At 39.4% G+C, this 16,005-nt stretch overlaps 1 protein-coding gene and 1 pseudogene across 1 annotated transcript in view; both read right to left on the reverse strand.

Annotated features, from left to right (window-relative positions):
* AGPAT9 (1-acylglycerol-3-phosphate O-acyltransferase 9) overlaps positions 1-16,005 on the reverse strand; it is a gene marked incomplete at its 5' end in the record, with an annotated part of 50,932 nt that overhangs the window by 27,335 nt on the left and 7,592 nt on the right. The gene's annotated exons all lie outside the window — the stretch shown is intronic.
* LOC103607596 lies at positions 14,820-15,051 on the reverse strand (annotated as a pseudogene).

Here is a 16,005-nt window from a genome sequence, read left to right on the forward strand (position 1 = left end):
ATGGAGAATATATTTCTCATTGCTTACTTGTATTTTCTAACTTTCTACATTGTTCATATACTCTTCTATAATTATTTTTTTTAATTAACAAAAAAATACTCCCACAAAGGAAAAGCTTAAAGAAAAAAGGATAGATGAAGCAAATGCAGCAAATTCTCGGTAATTGTTGAATTTGGGTGATGGGTACAAGGGGATCAATTGTATTATTCTCTCTACCCTTAAAAAATGAATGCTATGTTTAAAAACGTACTTAAGATACTTATTGGAAAAGTCAACATAGCTGGTAATCAATTTCCTCATCTAAATCAAACACATTCATTCTTTAATGCATTCATTCAGTTATTCATTTAGTGTATTAGTCTGTTTGTGTTGCTTATACACAGAACTGGGTGATTTGAAAAGAAAACAAAATTTATTGCTTACAGTTTCAAAGGCTGGGAAGTCCAAAGTCCAAGGAACACATCTGGTGGTGGTGACAGTGACCCAGGGTCTCACATTTCAAGATGGTGGAAGCAGAGAGAGAAAAATTATTTGTGCTTACCTTTCAAACCCTCAAAACCCACCCCTGACCACCATTATTAATCCATTCACTATAGCATGGTCCTACAATCTAATCACCTCTTCAAGGCTCCACCTTGCAATTACCAAAATAGGACTTCCCACCCTTAACAGTTACAATGGTGATTAAGTTTTGGGGAAGACATTCAACCCAAGGCAGTTAGTCAATATTATAGAGAGTGCCAGGCACCAGACCAGACACTAAGATATCAAGGAATGGAAGAGTATTGAACTAACTCAGTGGTTCTCAAACATGGCTGCATACCAGAATTATCTGTGGAACCTTTAAAAAAATATTCCAGGACCCAACCCCATATCTATTAAACTACAATGCCAATTATATTTAGAAAAATATATATGAATGGGTGAAAAAAATTAAGGAAATACATCAAAATATTGGTATTTTCTGGGTAATAATATTGCTGTGGATTGAATCTCCCCCCACCAAACTCACTGAAGCTTAAATTGTGTCCCCCAAAGTTCCAGGTACTGGAAACTTGGACCCCACTATAACTGTTGAGGGTGGGAAACCCTGTTATGGTCACTGAAAGGTGGGCCTTGAAGAGGCAATTAGACTGTAGGACCGTGCCATAGTGAACAGATTAATAATAGTGGTCAGGGGCATGGTTCTGAGCGCTTTAAAAGGAGAGCATGTGAAAGTCCCTCTCTCTCTCTCTCTCTCTCTGCTTTGCCATTCTGCCATGTGAGAAACCTGCATTACTGTAAAGCCATCACCAAAGAAGACCCTCACCAGATTATGTTCCCTGGACTTTGGACTTCCCAGCCTCTGAAACTGTAAGCAATAAACTTAATTTTCTTATAAATCACCCAGTTCTGGGTATTTCTGTTAGAAGCAACAGAAACAGACTAATACAAGTATTTCATATGGCTGATTTTTAATTTTCCTATTTATTATATTTCTGTAATGTTTAATTCTGCTATAAAGTGTATATACTATTTTATATTGAGAAAAAAGTACTTATAATGCTATTTTTTTTTTAACTATAATGAGGCTGGTTAGCTCAGTTGGTTAGAGCCCGGTGTTATAACAGCAAGGTCGAGGGTTTGGATCCCCATACCAGCCAGCCACCAAAAAAAAAAAAAAAAAAAAAAAAACAACCTATGAGGAGATACTACTATACAGCCACAGGAATGGCTAAAATTTAAATACCAAGTACTAGAGAGGCTATGGACCAACTAGAACTTTCATGCACTGCTACTAAGAATATTCAAACATTTTAGAATAACACTTAGCAGTTTCTAATAAACTTAAACATATACTTGCTTAACCTATGGCCCAGATTTTCACAAGGATATCTGCACAACAGTGTTCATAGCAGCTTTATTCCTAATGGCTAAAAACTGGAAATAACTCAAATATCAATCAACATAATAATGAATGAACAGGGCCAGCCTATGGTTCACTTGGGAGAGTGTGGTGCTGATAACACCAAGGCCACGGATTCAGATCCCTATATAGAGATGGCTGGTTAGCTCACTTGGGAGAGCGTGGTGCTGACAACACCAAATCAAGGGTTAAGATCCCCTTACCAGTCATCTTTAAAAATATATAAAATAAAATAATGATTGAACAAATTACCGGTATTTGTATAAAGAAATAATCCACAAAAATTATAAAAAACCCACTGATTCATGCAACCACATGGAGAAATCCCACAAATATTGTTCTGAATGGAAAAAAACAGACACAGAAGACATACTGTATGAGTCTATTTATGAAGTCAAAAAGAGGAAAAACTAATTGATGATGACAGAAATCAGGAGAGAAGAGGGACTAAGGGATGAAGAAAATACATGGGGCAGGGGCTTGAGAGAACTTTGAGATTGTGGATACATTCCTTAGCTTGATCTGGGTGGTAATCACATAACACCTATAAACACGTAAAACTCCGTCTAGCTGAATTGCTTGATATTTGTGCATTTAAATGTATGTAAATTACACCTCAATATTTTAAAAAGCAGAAAAAAATGTTACTTCTGAGTCTGTCAAATGTCTAGCTATAATCTCAATTAGAGGCTCTAACCAATTATACCTATCTTTCCCATATATATTTTAAAATCTTCCCTCCTAAACCAGAAGGCAACTGACATTTACTGAATGTTTCCTGATGCCAGGCTGTGTGCTACGTCCTTGACACATACACTTATGTAATCCTCATAATCCTATGAGGTATTATATATTATCCCCAATTTACATATGAGGAAACTAAGGCTCAGAGGGCTTGGGTAATTTGCCCAGGACCACAGAGAATAAGGAATAGAGCCAGAATATGAAACCAAGTCTGTGACTCCAAAACCAAATGCTTTCTTGTACCTTAAAGCCTCAAGTTCCAGTCACTCTGTCCAACACTTACCCTTTGACAAACCCCAAATACATAAGACCTTTCCCATCAAAAAATAAATTTAAATTCAAATTTAAACTAAAAAAAGATCTTTTCCATCAACTCTGCATCGCCCCCAGTTCTTCCTTGCTAAATATAAAGCCCTGGCTAGCAGTTCTTCATAGTATTTCTCCTACCTTTGAGGGAAGAAAGAGAACTTTAACAGATACAGGAAAACTTATATGTGGCCCCATCCAACATTAATCTGGATATGCAGTTGTCGCTGGACCATCATTTCCAGAAAACTGTAACTCAAGTCACACTTTTTTTTTTAACCTAGGCAGGAATCTTTTACAGCCTGAAACACACCTAATTTCCTCTCAGTGAGATCTCTGGACCTTCCCACAATAAGCTAAGGAGAAAAAAAAAAAAAAAAAAAAAAAAATTGGCAGGGGTTCACCCAATGGTTCCTCAGTTCTATAGTTCAGCCAGGTCCAAGTTGTTTGAGTAAGCTCTTCTGTCCAATGTATGACTCTGTAACATCAGTACACAGATATCCTGCCAGTTTCTTTACTCTTCAAGTTCTCTCCAAGGCAGAAGCAGCTTTCCTACACATCTTACAGATTAACCAAGGTTTAGAAAAGATAATCACCCTTAATTTGTTGGTGGTGTTACTGTCGTCAGATATATTCTCAAACCTTCTACCTCTTTTACATCTTCATAAACCTGCACAGTCATCCAGTCAAGGTTTGTAGAAAACAGCCTCTATCTCTTTTGGTCCAAAGAGCCATGTAACCCTGCTATATCCTCAGCCATGACTTCAGGTTTGAGTTCAAGGTCTTTGAGCTAAAGACAAATTGACCATGAAGCTAATAAGGTTAAGCCTCAGGGTCCAAATGTACACAGGTCCCTTCCAACATCCCACACCTAATTCCGTGTGGATCACTTTGTATTCCTTATTAAAGAGGGCCTCCAAATTGTATAAATGTCAAGCTTCCACAAAACCTGGATTTGCCCCACCTCTGAATCACATTGTCATTTTGTTGATAAAAACAACAGATCTATGTTAAACCATTCACCTTACCAATTATAATGATTCCAAGTGTTAGAACATTTTCTGCTTAATTTCACCTATTATTAATAATATTTTATCCATTTGGTGGTCATATTAGCAATGTACCAGTAAGAGGAGCTGCTAATGATTAGGCAGTTTTGTTGTTATTTTAAGTTTCAAGTTTCTCTAATCTTGAGTGTGGGGATTGGAGAGGAGGACAAATAGAAAATGTAAATACAGTGCAAAATGAAAAACTCTCCACATAAAAGTTTCACAAGTTTCCTTGTAACAGCAATAAACACTGCATTATAAGAACTATAATGGGGTATATGATAGTCCCTGCTTATCCGCAGCGGACACATACCAAGACCCCCAGTGAATGCCTGAAACTGCAGATAGTACTGAACCTTATATATACAGTATTATGTTTTTTCCTGTAGATACATACCTATGATAAAGGTTAATTTATAAATTAGGCATAATAAGAGATCAGCAACAATAACTAGTAATAAAATAGAACAATCATAACATCCTGCAATAAAAGTTATGTGAATGGGGTCTCTCAAAACATCTTATTGTACTGTACTATACTCCCCTATTTTTGGACTGCAGTTGACTTCAGGTAACTGAAACTGAAGAAAGTGAAATCACAGATAAGAGGGAACTACTGGGGGCCCAGCCCGGTGGCGCACTGCTACAGTGTGCCACTTGGGAGCGCGGCGGCGCTCCCTCCGAGGGTTCGGATCCCACATACAGACCAGTTCCACTCACTGGCTGAGCCAGGTGCGGGCGCAGCACCGAGGGTTGCAATCCCGTTGCCGGTCCCGGTCCGGTACGGGCGCGACACTGAGGGTTGCGATCCGTTGCCGGACACGAAAAAAGACAAAAAAAAAAAAAGAGGGAACTACTGTACCATATAACAGGTCCATAAAATAAAAAGGGAGGAAAAAATCAGCACAACTACCATGAGCTTTCAAATACATGAAACGTGCTCAAAATATATGCATCTCTCTTGGTTTTCCTAAGCACTGCTCAATAATGATGACTCAATCATGATTGCATAGTTTTTAAAAAAGCATTATAGTTATGAAACTACTCATGCTCCCCCAGCAATGTTGCCCTGGTTGGCACATTTTAGAATTACAATCAAAAATTTTTAAGGGTAAAGTTTACTTTGAATACCTGTATACTCCATTACTTAACCCAATTAAGAAAAACAAAACAGGGTCAGGGGAGACAGCCCACATATAATACAAAATAAGAATTTACAAAGGAGAAAAAATATAAACAGAAAAACATAAAAATTACAATAAACAACTCTGCACAAAGGCCTCTGAAAATAAGCTGAATAAAAATCTGGGCAAATGAACAACTTTCTACTAAATACTGACACCAAGATGTGAACACTAAAGAGAACCATTTGCACAGATGAAATAATGTGGTGAGCAAAAAGAAAAGAAAAGCTTACATTTAGCACAGTTGGTTAAAGCATGGTACTGATAACACCAAGGTCCAGGGTTCAAACCCTGGGCCAATCAGCAGAAAAAATTAAAAGAAACTTACATACACCCCCACCTCCCACCCAACCAATACACACTAGACCCAGACTTTTTACAGAGAATTCTGCCAAACATTTAAACTGTGAAGAAAGGGAGAAAGAAAGAAAGATAGTTAGGTAAGTAATCAAATATAAAGATCAACTGCAAAAATCCTAACTCCAATTTTGGCAGACAATTTCCAGCAACACATTATGACTAGACAATGTTTATTCCATAAATGCAAAGATGATTCAAATATTTTTAAAACTCTGGGCCGGCCCGTGGCTCACTTGAGAGAGTGCAGTGCTAATAACACCAAGGCCGCGGGTTCGGATCCCATATAGGAATGGCCAGTTAGCTCACTTGGGAGAGCCTGGTGCTGACAACACCAAGTCAAGGGTTAAGATCCCCTTACCAGTCATCTTTTATATAAAAAAAAAAAAATTTTTAAACTCTTAGTATATAATTCACCATAATAGGTCTAAGGGGGAAAATATATATTCACTATCACAGATGCTTAAAAAACATGAAAAATTCAACATTCATTCTTGATTTAAAACAACAAAACAAGAATCAACAAGTACTTAACATGAGATGGGAAAATAGATCAAAACAAACACGACCCTTATTGGGAAAACACTGAAGGCACTATAGCACATTCTCAACAGGAATGCCAACTGTCACCACTACCATTCAACACTGTAATAGAATATCAGCCAACACAATTAGACAAGTGAACGAAATGAAGTATAAACTGGAAAATAAGTAAAATACAAACCAAAGTCGAACAAGAAGTGGGGTAAAACTATCAATATTTGAAGATAAAATAACGGTATATCTGAAAAAAAGGAAACCTCCTGAAAAACCACATACAGCATGAGAATTCTTAATTTTATATCCTTCTACCTTACTAAAATCAAAAGCCTAGGGCTGGCCCGGTGGCGCACTGGAGAGTGCGCCGCTTGAGAGCGCGGCAGTGCTCCCGCCGAGGGTTTGGATCCCATGTGGAGACCAGTTCCCGCTCACTGGCTGAGCGTGGTGCGGGCGCAACACCGAGGGTTGCGATCCCGTTGCCGGTCAGTAAAAAAGACAAAAAGGAAAAAATAAATAAATAAATAAATAAAATAAAATAAAATAAAATAAAAAGCTTTCCTATATATAAACAACAATCATTTAGAAATATGATGGAAGGGCTGGCCCGTGGCTCACTCGGGAGAGTGTGGAGCTGATAACACCAAGGCCACAGGTTCAGATCCCTTTATAGGGATGGCCGGTTAGCTCAATTGGGAGAGCGTGGTGCTGACAACCCCAAGTCAAGGGTTAAGATCCCCTTACTGGTCATCTTTAAAAAAAAAAAAAAAAGAAAGAAATATGATGGAAGATCACACTCCATTTAAAACAGCAACCATAATATAAACTTAAGAGGAAATGTACAAAACCTATCTGAGGAAAACTTCAAAACATCTCTGGAGGATATGAAAGAAAACCTAAATAAATGGAAAAACGTATTGTCCTTGGAGAGTAAGACTCAACACAGATAATGTCAAACCTTCTTCAGTAAATTTATAAACTTAACACAACTCCAATAAAAATGGATTGTTGTATTTCCTTGGACCACAGAAAGCAGGATCTCAAGATCATATGGGAAAATAAGCAAACAAGAACAAACAGGAAGCGCAACAAGAACAATTATTTCTACCAGATATCAAAACAGTTCATTAAAGAAGCGATAATTAAGTCCATATGATAACAGTGCATGAGAAGACAAGTAGACAAATGGAACTAAATAGAAGGCTCAGAAATAGATCCAAATATATACTGGAATTCCAGAAATAATGTTAATAATGTATCTCAAAATCAGTTGGGTAGAGATGGACTTTTTAAATTTTATTTACTTATTTATTTTTTGCCCCTGCTCTGTGAGAAAGATGGACTTTTTAATAGAAAGTGTTGAGACAACTGGATTAGTCATCTGGACAAACTCACCAGAATAAATGAATCAAAGATTTAAATATTAAAATATATATATATATATATTCCTAGGTAAAACATATGTTAATAGGAAAAAAATAAATAAATAAGAGGGAAAATCTTTCTACCAAAGAACTGAAAATCCAGAAGCTAGAAATAAAATATTGATAAATTGGACTATATAAAAATAAAAAATACCTGCATAATGTTTTCAAATGAAGCATGATAGCAAAGGAAAAAACACAAATTAAAAACTGAAAAAAAATTTGTATCTCAGTACAGACAACAGCTAATCATTTCAATATATGAAAAGGTCTTAGAAATCAAAGAGAAGCAGAACAGCCTGATAGAATAATGGTGAAAAGATGTGACTAGATAGTTCCCAGAAAAAGAAATACAACTGGCCCTTAAACATGAAAATACGTACAAACTCACACTCATATAAGAGAAAAGCAATTTAAGATTAAACTGAGTTTCTACTTCTCTCACCTATCAGATAGGCACAAATCCAAAAGTCTGACACGTATTTACACCATTGGTGAAGCTGTGGGGAGACAGGCACTTACATAAACACCCAGTGAAGGGTAACTTGACAATATCAATCAAAACCACAAATACTCTTTGGCAGAGCAATCCTATTTGTAAGAATTCATTTTACAGTTATATTTATTGTAGCATTATTTTTTAGCAGCCAAAAGGTGGGAATTATAGATAAAAAGAACCATTTGCATTCATATAATGAAATTTCTTGTAACTGTCAAAAAAGCACAAACTTTTTAAGTAATAATATGGAAACGTCTATAGGATATACTATAAGTGGAAAACACAAGACTCAGAATAGTCATGCAGGGCCGGCCCGGTGGCGCACTGGATAGTGCGCCGCTTGGGAAGCGCGGCGGCGCTCCCGCCGGAGGGTTCAGATCCCACGTACAGACCGGTTCCCGCTCACTGGCTGAGCGAGGCGCGGGAGCAACACCAAGGTTTGCAATCCCGTTGCCGGTCCCCGGTCCGGTACGGGGGCAACACTGAGGGTTGCGATCCGTTGCCGGACACGGAAAAAAGACAAAAAAAAAAAAAGAATAGTCATGCATAGTGACTCAGAAATGTCATGAAAATAATAAACATTTGCATTATAATAGCATGTTTGTAATAGCATAAAGAAGTACTTGAAAAATATGTAACAAACTAACATGCAGTAGACATAGTCAGCAACAGGAGTTGAAGCTACATTTATCAAAGTGTAAGTTTTTTAATTACTATGATTTCTGAATTGATTATTTATGCAAAAATATTAAAATATTTTTTAAAGGATATATAAACCCAAATTTAAAGTGTTTGCAGAAGAACTGACACACACGTATCCTTTGCGTATTCATTTGCTAGCTCAGTCTGATGGCTCAGCATACCCTCAGAATTGTAAAGATGCAACAAGGTGAAACTGTATTATGATCACTTTCTACATACCCAGTGTCACTATTTCATTTCAAAATCTTTCCCCCAAATACTTAAGTTCTGGATTAGCTTTAGAAGTCCCTAATAATCCCCCATATTTGTACACACTCACAGAAAGCACAGTTTACAAAAAAGCATTCAATGTTATTCTAAAGAGGAGTTGACAGGCAACATCTATTATTCTCAGGAGAAAAATATAGCACAAAAGAGTATCAGTCTTTTCTCCAGTCTTTGTATATGTCTTTCACCCTCTATGAGTTCATTAAATCCACCACTTCAACTTTCACTCTCTGCAAACAACTCTCAGATGTGCACCTATAAACCCGACTTCCCCAACGCTCACACTTCTTCATGGCTGCAGGAAACTCCACCTCTCCACCAACACCACTGCTCTGTTCATGCCCTTCCAGAATGGCTCCCTGTCTGTCATCCCTTCTCTCTCCACTTCCCTCACCCTCTTCCTGTCTAATACCTCTTCCACAAAACTATCAGATTTGTCTTCTCAAAACTTTGAGATCCCCTCACATAAGGAATGAGTTTCTTAGCCTGGCATTCATTCAAAGCCTTTTAGGACTTGAAGTAAACCTGATTATACAGTCTTAACTCCTTCTACACCAACTCATCTTCACTCATCCTCGCTCCAGCCAAACTATATCAGTCATTGGGTGCCTAATATTTCCCAGGCTCCCCTACCCTCCTGCCTCTGCTTATAGTTTCTTCTACCTGATGCTCCTTTTCCTAAAATTATTGCTTTTCACATTAGCAGAATTCCATTTCCCCCTTTCTTCTTCTCCTTGTGCTTAGGAACCACCAACTCCATGATGCAGGAGTTGTCTTAACTGATTGTAAGCAAAGAAGAAAAAATCCCCAAGGTATATCAAACTCATAAAATATCATTTCTAAGTTTCTAAAATTAAATCAGGTGAGTACTAAAGAACACAATGGGTGGCTTTTCCTGTGGGGGGTAAGGGTGGAGTGGCAAGGCAATACCCCCTTTTTTCTTTTTTTTTTTAACCCAAAAAGGGGGGGATATTAGTTCCTTTATCTTTGTCGATTACAAATTGCCTGTTTTTATACCCCTTCTTGCACACAAACCCTGTTATGCATGTTTCCGTATTGCTTGGCAATCTCACAGATGTGCTCACTGTAGAGAACACCAGCTGAGCATCACAAGGCTGAACACCTTCACACGCTGGGATTTCACAATGCCTGCCTGCATCACACATTTGATACCTGTCTGTGGGAGTCATGTGGGTAGGCCCACACACTGGCAAGTCAAGTCACCAATTTGGACACATGAGTCATTGAAAATGAGGATGTTAATTTATTTGAGCAGATTTGTGCCAACGTCACTGCACAGGCAGGAAAAGGAAGGGATATGAATGACACACTCTGGAAAAGAGGAACATGCCCTTACTCCCTGCAAAGACTTTAAGTACTTTACATATTCTACCAAGTGGGTAGATGTTATTAATTACACATAGCTGAAGTCTTAATCTCCTTTTTTTTTTATTTGAAAGAGATAGCCTTGGAATTCATTATCAACTTCCCTCTGCTTAAACTAAGAGAATGCCTCTGGTTGCACCGGGATACCAGAAATCACTGCCCATAATGCTGTTTTCCCTAATAACTTGAAGAATGTCATTTGCTATGTATATGCACTGTCTCCAACATACATTAACTTTTTTTTCAGGCAATCAAAGTTATTTTCTAGCCAGTCCAAGCTTTGGGGAAAACAGAGCTTTGAGGAAGAGAAACAGGAAAACCAGGCACCTGACCTAGAAAAGGACAAGGTCCTTGCCTAAGGGTTTTGCCCACCCCAGGGCATTCAGACATTACAGACTTCTTCCCACCCCAACCTAAAGACAGGATAAGTTCAATGGACTCTCTCTTCTCCCTGAGCCCAAGACCCTATTCTCACCAAATGCAGAACCCCCACTATGTCCTCTCCAGCCCTCTGTGCACAAAGCATGCCTTGGCGCCCTGTCCCCTTCACCTCCTGTGTAGTTGAGAACTTACGCTGTCCCAAGAGCTTCAGCTTCAGGGGAAAAAAAAAAAAAAAACAGAGGAAAGTAAGAAATGACATTGAAAAACCTCTTAGATAAAGAAGAAAAAGTAAAGGAGAATTGTAGGGTGGTTGCTACTTGCTGGCAGAATAAAAGAACCGATGAAAAGCTCCCCTGCTTTCTCTGCCCGTAGAGCAAGTAGACCACAAACAGGTACCTCCACTGTTAAGAGAGACAAACACTACTGAAACAAGGATTTAAAAACAGATACTATAATTCTTTTTTGTTGTTGTTGTTTTGTTTTGTTTTGTTTTAAAAGATGACTGGTAAGGGGATCTCAATCCTTGACTTGTTGTTGTCAGCACCACATTCTCCCAAGTGAGCTAACCGGCCATCCCTATATAGGGATCCGAACCCATGGCCTTGGTGTTATCAGCACCACACTCTCCCAAGTGAGCCATAGGCCGACTCTGATACTATAATTCTTATAGAGAATGCATTACAACCAACATAACAAGCATGGTTTAAAAAAAAGAAAAGAGCTTTGCTATAAACAAACAGTAATCCATACCTCTCCCAAAATTCTCAACTAGCCTATTCATAAAAGATCTCTATAAAATCTACCTACTACCTGCACCAGTTTTCTGATCGTTTTTTGCCAACAAGAAGTCTTTCCCTATATACAATTTAATTATTTTATTTCAATTAAAGCCAATCTGATTCATCTTTTATGAGGAAAAGTGGATTGGCTTCCTCCTTTTAATAATTAACTAACTTTAATATGAGTCATCCTGGGCCGGCCCGGTGGCGCACTGCTATAGTGCGCTGCTTGGGAAGCGCGGCGGCGCTCCCGCCAAGGGTTCGGATCCCACATACAGACCGGTTCCCGCTCACTGGCTGAGCGAGGCACGGGAGCAACGCCGAGGGTTGCGATCCCGTTGCTGGTCCCAGTCCAGTACGGGGGCGACACTGAGGGTTGCAATCCGTTGCCGGACACGGAAAAAGACAAAAAGGAAAAAAAAAAAAATATGAGTCATCCCTCTTTTTTTTTCTAAATTCGATAATCAGCCTTCACAGATCTCATTTACTACTATATTAACCATTTTTACAAGCTTCAGAATTTCCTCTTCACCACCCTTAATGTAGACAGTAAACCTGAGCTTACCTATGCCGTTATATCAAATTTAAACTGCTTCATTTTGAGAGCCTCCATGACCTAATCTTACCCTCCAAGACAACCTTATTTCTCTGTTTTGTCCCTTCAATAAACGAAGCACACTCCTATTGCTAATTAAGTTGTTCTCTCATTTCCCCAGTTTAGAAAGTCTTTCCATCCTATTTAATCCCAATCCATCTACACATGACCTGTTTAACACAAACATATCCACAAAAAACACTCTCTGAGGTCCCCCATCCAAAATGATCTCCTTTCATGCTGCACTTAAGTATTTTCTTACTAAAATTAATTATATTTATATGTTTATGGAATTTAGTAACATTCACACTGCCTGGTTCTCAATTGCTATATGGTTATTGGTGATATTTCCTCAAATAGGCTATGAGTCACTTGAGGGCATGACCAACAGCACAGTTCAGCATATCACCTAGTCACACAGAAAACACTCAAGAAGCAGGCAATGCTCACAGCAGAGACCAGAGTTAGTGATTAAACGGTCCGCTACTGAGTAGGTGACCATGCTGGTTCTGTTTTGCACTGCAGCATCCTTTTAGGTTCTGTGTTCTCCCTTGTTTCTCATTGCCTGGTTGTCTAAAACTCTGTCTCTGACATTCTGTAGCCAGCCTTTTTCTACCATGTACCCAAGCTTGGTTTTTCTATCCCATTTTAGAGCATCATGTTTGGGTAAACATCTTGAATGTAGTCTTCTCTGATGGCTCATTCTTCAAAGCCATCAAGATTACTTTAAATTCTATTCCTGTTTCCTATGTTGTTTAAAGCCCTGACTATTTTAAAAGCATTCAACCAACTACATTGCACTTCCATTTATGTAAAAGTCATTAATACAACCTCACACAATTAAACCAAATCCATGCCAAAACCCAACTACTCAACAGGTTTCCCACCTTTCAGTTTGTGATCCTGGGATATACAGTCCCCATTCATGAGGACCCCACCCTCATGACCAAATCAATTCCCAAACCCTCGCATTGGGGTTTATATTTCAGCATGTGAATTCTGGGGGGAAACAAACATTTAGTCTCTAGCAGTGCTTTTAACTTAGTCTTGATAACCAAGAGACACTAGAAGAAAATTGCTCAGAATAAAAACAGAAGGGGGGGGGATTATGCTACTACAGATATGCGAACCATGTAGAAACAGGAATATAGAGGTACCTTTATTTAGGTAAAGCTTTGATTCTATTGTAATCTCAAATAACAAGGTCAACAAATCCTTCTATATTCCTGACCAAATATTTATTTTGTCACGGTGACAAAGCCAACACTCAGAAGAGGATTTTCTACTTGTGAGTCACCTCGACCATCGAAGGGATAATCAGAAGGTATTGACCAGAGGGGCTAGTAAGGAAGATGTGGTTTCAGGGTGGAGAGTGGTGGCCAGGACTTTTGAGTAGAACAGATAAATTGAGATTCATTTTCAGGCTGCCTTGGACTAGGGCTGTGATCTGAAGCAAGTTACCCAACCTTACTTGTCCACGGTTTCCTCGCTAGTAAAATAAGGATTAACAAGACCTCACTTGGGCTGGCTGGTTAGCTTGGCTGGTTAGAGCACAGCCTTGTAACACCAAGGTCAAGGGTTCAGATCCCCATACTGGCCAGCTGCCAAAAAAAAAAAAAAAAAAAAAAAACTCCCTTATATAAATAATTTTGCACAGTTGGGTCAATGTTTAACAAATGGTGGTGATTAATATTATTATTGGGCCGAGCCCATGGCGCACTTGGAAGAGTGTGGCGCTGGGAGCGCAGCGGCGCTCCCACCGTGGGTTCGGATCCTATATATAGGGATGACCGGTGCACTCACAGCGCTCACTAGCTGAGCGCGCTGCAGCCGGTCTCAAAAAGGACAAAAAAAAAATAATATATATATATATATATATATATATATGATTATTGATAAGCTCTCATCTATAAGACAGAAACAAAACAGAGAAGCTTGGGACTTCCTTTGGGGGCAGGGTGGCCAGAAAGAAAGTGGTGGGTTTGGGGAATACTTCTAAAACAACAAGCTGGATTTCCCATTTGATAGACACCCGCTGAGATGTCTGCTCCTCCCAATAGTGAAGAGAACTTCTGTAAATTAATAGGGGGTATATTCTTGAGTTGACTATCAAGAACTATCACCTGATGCTATTATCTTCTCACTCTTAAATAATCTGAGTCTCGGTTCTCTCCCAGCTTTTTCAAACCCCCACAACTCTGAGATGCAGGCACTACTGAGGGGTTCGGGACTAAGGCAGCCAAATCACCAACCAGCCCTCCACAGTTACTTAGTGCTGGGGATAGAAAGATGATTTAAAACCTGTTTATATTAGTTACAATTAAAAAAGAAAAACTAATTTCACTGAAAATAGGGGTAGGGCACAGGGCATACCATCTACTTTGCTACTGCTATATGAAAAGAAAACAGTCTAGGAAATAATACATTGTATGTTTTGGGTTTTTTTGGTTTTTTGGTTTTTGTGTGCCCGGCTTCTATATTTATTACAGGCTTCTGCTGTGTTATTTTAACCTCATTGAACCTCAGTTTCCTACTCTGTAAAATGCGGATAGTTCTTTTAGGGTTTTGAGATGGAGATAATGGATATAATGGGATCACAAGTAATTAGTAAATAAATGTTATAAATGATTTCTCTGGGTGCTGGTTTCTGCAGGGCCATCCTTTGAGAACAGGTGGTTTGGGGTCTCAGCAACGGGAATCGGCTTACTCTTTCCTCCTCTGCAGGTCTTCCTACCACCTTGCTTGCTGTTCACTCTTGCAATCTTTGAAGGCCTGCACCTGTGGCTGGCACATGCTGGGCCCTGCACTCCTGTACTGCAAAGTGAGAGGCAGCACAGCCAGAGCAGGAGATTAACTGGTCCAGCAGGTTCTCTTCCTCATCCTCTTTCTTCACCTGTCAGGTCCAGGTATGGCTTTGAGGGACTGAGGTTGACATCTTGAGGAGTCGAACAGGTGGGAGAAGAGGACCCAACTACACACTCCTGTGCGGCAGTGGCGGCTTTGAGGCAGTTGGGGCTCTTCTTCAGAGTATGTTTTATGAACTTCCTAACTGGTCCCGTAGGATAGGAGCCTTCCTTTCTGTGATTTAGGGCTTAATTTGCCCTCTTCCCACCCAACTCTTCACAATGCGGTTCTAAGACCATTAATCTGATCTGACCTTTTACCTTCTCTAATCCACTTTAAAGTAAAGCTCCCTACAAAACAGTATATTCTCACTGGATTATGAGGCAGTTTGGAGAAAGATTTCTTTGTCTGCCTCTACCTTTCCTTAGGGAACATGCCTCCTCTTCCACCATCCAATGTTTTCTGCTAACCCTGCTGCTCACAGAGGCCCCTCCACCCATGCCTTACCTGGTCATTCCATCCTTCCCCAAGCCAGCCACCAAATACTGTAGAAACTGAGTTCTGCTCCTTCAAGGGCCTATTAGTTAGAAAACTAAAAGCACTCTAGTGATAGCAGGTACCAACAGATTATTGCATTATTCTCAAAGAGCAGTGGTCCACAACTCGGCAGAGGAGTGGTGAGGGAAGGAGAGAAGAGAATTTTGCCCCCAGAGGACATGTGGCAATATCTGCACACATTGTTGGTTTTCTCAATGGGGGTAAGCTACTGTCACCTAGTGGGTACAGTCCAAGGATGCTGCTAACATCTTACCACGTACAGGACTATTCCTCAGGACAAAGAATTACCCAGTCCAAAATGTACATAGTGCTGAGGTTGAGAAATGCAGCTCTAAGAGGTAATACATTTCAATTAACAACTCTTTGTTCCATAGGTTTAAATTTATTTATTTTTTTCCTTTTTTTGTCTTTTTTCGTGTCCGGCAAGGATCGCAACCCTCAGTGTCACGCCCGTACCGGACCGGGACTGGCAACGGGATCGCAACCC

Source organism: Galeopterus variegatus, unplaced genomic scaffold, assembly GCF_000696425.1.
Source record: "Galeopterus variegatus unplaced genomic scaffold, G_variegatus-3.0.2 Scaffold7570, whole genome shotgun sequence".
Classification (NCBI taxonomy): Eukaryota; Metazoa; Chordata; class Mammalia; order Dermoptera; family Cynocephalidae; genus Galeopterus; species Galeopterus variegatus.